We start from the raw sequence: 4,171 nt of genomic DNA, 5'->3' as shown, positions 1-4,171 counted from the left end.
GTTAGATCTACATGGGATCTCACACGAATCGCCCCATCTATCCTCCTGAGGAGAAGTTTGTTTGGTTTCAAACTCCGATTCAAACAGGAGGAGTATGCCATGCTAATGTGCCTTGGATGATCCATATCTTCGGGCGAGGCGCTGATGAGCACATTGAACTATCCATGTGGCTGAGAACCCTCACAGCTGAGCTCGCCTCGTTTCGCCCTGCCCATGTCCAGCGGCCGGTTGCGCTTCCCAGAGTGTTGGTCCGGTCGCCGGCAAGGTAGAGTAGGGAATGGGACTCAAGGCACCGCCATCTTCCATGCCCCACTCTTCCTCGTCGAAGCCCGGAACCCGGATGGTGCCAGTGGACGTCAGATTAGGACAAGCCGGCAACATCCACCACGACGCGGTTGCGGCGCTCGTACTGGTGCACCATACAGGGAGCGGGAGAATGCGACTCCGCCTCGCCGACGTCTACCACTGTGAGGGCTGTTGTGGGCTCTCGCGCCCGCTACCTTGCGCGGCGGGCATGCCGTACAAGTTTGCATTTGGACGACGCCCATGGTGCGTCCATGACCTCGGCACGCCAACGGAGGGGTTGCGCGCCCGCTACCGTGTTCGGACGCCAGAAGGACTGCACCGCCTCCGGTGAGGCAGCAACAACACACCTAGCGCCGAATCCATCCGTCATTGAGCGGACGCACTGGATTCCCAACGGAAGGAGTCCGAGTGCTGCCTCGCATGGGCCTCCTCTCGGGAGTGGCGAAGCGCAAGCCGAACAGACATCTCCTCCTCGAGGCCGCATGGGATGAGCTCGGGGTCGACGGATCTGAGGGTGGAGGATTCGGATCCGCTGCCTGCCATGCCGGAAAAAGGCCGGACGAGAGATTGGGTGGCAGAAGGGAATGGAGGGAAGTGGAGTGAAATGGCTAGGGTTTAATCCAGCGAGCAGATGGAAAGGAATATATGTGGGATCGGGTGGGTCAACGTGGGCTGGGACGACGTGACGGACGCGTCCAGGCGCCCCATATCCGCCTCGTATTTAGGCTGGATACGAAGGTGTCGGTTAGCCTAGACGTTTAAGACCCGTTTGAGGCGCCCGTATGAGTTGTATTTTTGTGACTCGTCAGTGGCCAGGGCTTCTGTCTTTGAGGTAGGTTTGAGACGTACGGCTGTAAATGCTCTAAGTTCTCAGTAGCCTCTCTCACGATCTATTTGTCACTTACAATGGATACAAGCTTCGGTTTGAGGGACAGAAAATGAAGATAAGAAGAAGAGAAGGAAGGGAGCCAGAGGTAGGAGGACGGGAAGCCGTCCGTGCCGCCGTTGATCCACTGGATATATCGATTCGTTGCTTCTTCTTTCTCCCAGTACGTTGCTTCTTCTCCCAGTATTTGTAGCAATGGCAGCCTGGGGTGCATAGGCCCAGCCCATGTGATGTCCAAAGGCAGGCCCACGTACACGTATGGACTAGGGGAGGGCCTTGACAATTGGTGGCCATATCAAAATCAATACTCCCTTCAAAATGCCAAACAGAGACCAAGCTCAATAGAGACCTTAATTTAAAAACTTCAAAATTCAATTTTTTTTAGTTTTATAATATTCTGAAAAAAATACATGGCACCCGGTCTCCAAAATGTGCCTTTTTTAGTTCTATAATATTCTGAAAAAAAATACATGGAGGCCTTTTTAGTTTGGAGACCGGGTGCCATGGAGACATAATGTGCACGTGTGTGTAAATTTTCAGGTCAAAATACATAAAAATGAGAGCTACACGAGAAAAACAAATCCAGGGCTTTTTAGCATATATTCAGTTCATCCGCAAAGTCCCCTTTTTTTGTGCAACTCACAATTCAAGGTATTTCATCCTGAAATTTTACACACATACACATTACATCCTTTTATACATGCGTATTTTTCAGAATTTTTTGAACTAAAAAGTTTGAATTTTGGAAATTTTAAATTTAAGGCCTCCATGGCACCATGTCTCCAAAATGACCTATTCATACCCCCTCCGTTTTTATTTACGATGCACATTAGCTTTGTCTAAAGTCAAATTTTATAAACATTGACGAAGTTTGCAGAGAAATATATTTAAATATGCACCGCTAAATTAATTTAATTTCATCATGAATCTTTTTTCCGCAGAAGAAGATTCATCATCAAATATAATTTTACATCATATATATTTTTTATTATAAATGTTCATATTGTTTTCTATAAACTTGATCAGAGTTTGATTTTAGTCAAAACTAATACGTGAAGTAAATAAAAACAGAGGGAGTACTTGTTCGGAAAATATACAGAGCGGGTGTTCAGAGCTGGCTTGCAGCTCAACGTACACTAGCATGTTACAGCTAGATCCGCGCCATCATTGCTCGACTTGTGCCATGGTGGCAGGAACGGCTCTCGGCTACTGGATCCACGCCTCGATGGCGGGGATGCCTCCCTACCACAAGTCTCCACCTGGGATAAGCGAAGGGCGAGCTCCTTGTAATCATCAGCCTCGAGGAGCTCCCAATCCACCACACCGGTGTCTGATCTCAATCTCTAGACATTGTGAGGAGAGGGAAGGGGAGGGGAGGAGGTGAGACTAAGAGCTAATGTTAGGGTTTGAGGCAGAAGAAGATTTTTTAGGGTTCGAGTGAGTCATATTAGTGTGGGCCGACGTGGCAGATATGTCCGGACAATCCATGCCCGTGCCCACATTTGGGCTGGTTCGGGGCGGTCTGTCTTGTCCTGATAAATGGGGATGGTTTGGGAAGGCCCGTTAGCCGGTATTTTTTGTCAAGACAGTGTCAATATCCATATATTAGCACAGAAATAAAAAGAATTAAAATAAAATCTTAAGCATAAATTAAATTAAATACAGAAACCAAAACTATGATGATAGTGTTGGAAATATGCCCTAGAGGCAATAATAAATTGGTTATTAATATATTTCCTTATTCATGATAATCGTTTATTATCCATACTAGAATTGTATTGATAGGAAACTCAGATACATGTGTGGATACATAGACAACACCATGTCCCTGGTAAGCCTCTAGTTGACTAGCTCGTTGACCAACAGATGATTACAGTTTCCTGACCATGGACATTGGATGTCGTTGATAATGGGATCACATCATTAGGAGAATGATGTGATGGACAAGACCCAATCCTAAGCCTAGCACAAGATCGTGTAGTTCGTATGCTAAAGTTTTTCTAATGTCAAGTATCATTTCCTTAGACCAAGGGATTGCGCAACTCCCGGATACCGTAGGAGTGCTTTGGGTGTGCCAAACGTCACAACGTAACTGGGTGGCTATAAAGGTGCACGACGGGTATCTCCGAAAGTGTCTGTTGGGTTAGCACGAATCGAGACTGGGATTTGTCACTCCATGTAACAGAGAGGTATCTCTGGGCCCACTCGGTAGGACATCATCATAATGTGCACAATGTGACCAAGGAGTTGATCACGGGATGATGTGTTACGGAACGAGTAAAGAGACTTGTCGGTAATGAGATTGAACAAGGTATGGGGATACCGACGATCGAATCTCGGGCAAGTATCGTACCGATAGACAGAGGGAATTGTATACGAGATTGATTGAATCCTTGACATCATGGTTCATCCGATGAGATCATCGTGGAGCATGTGGGAGCCAACATGGGTATCCAGATCCCGCTGTTGGTTATTGACCGGAGAGTTGTCTCGTCCATGTCTGCATGACTCCTGAGCCCGTAGGGTCTACACACTTAAGGTTCGATGATGCTAGGGTTATAGGGAAAGTATGTACGCGGTTACCGAATGTTGTTCGGAGTCCCGGATGAGATCCCGGACGTCACGAGGAGTTCCGGAATGGTCCGGAGGTAAAGATTGATATATATGAAGTATGGTTTTGGCCACCGGAAGTGTTCCGAGCATCGCCGGTAGTGTACCGGGACCACCGGAGGGGTCCGGAGGTCCACCGGGAGGGGCCACGGGCCCCGGAGGCATACATGGGCCAAGTGTGAGAAGGGACCGGCCCCTAGGTGGGCTGGGGCGCCTCCCCACCAAGGCCCATGCGCCTAGAGAGAAGAGGGGGCAAACCCTAAGGGCAGATGGGCCCTAAGGCCCATGCCTGGTGCGCCTCCCTCTCCCCCCCCCCACTTGGCCGCCACCCCAGATGGGGATTGGGGCTGCCGCCACCCCTAGGGTGGA

Source organism: Triticum aestivum, chromosome 3A (genome assembly GCF_018294505.1).
Source record: "Triticum aestivum cultivar Chinese Spring chromosome 3A, IWGSC CS RefSeq v2.1, whole genome shotgun sequence".
Lineage (NCBI taxonomy): Eukaryota > Viridiplantae > Streptophyta > Magnoliopsida > Poales > Poaceae > Triticum > Triticum aestivum.
The sequence above is the reverse complement of the archived record's forward strand: the minus strand, read 5'-3'. Positions refer to the sequence as shown.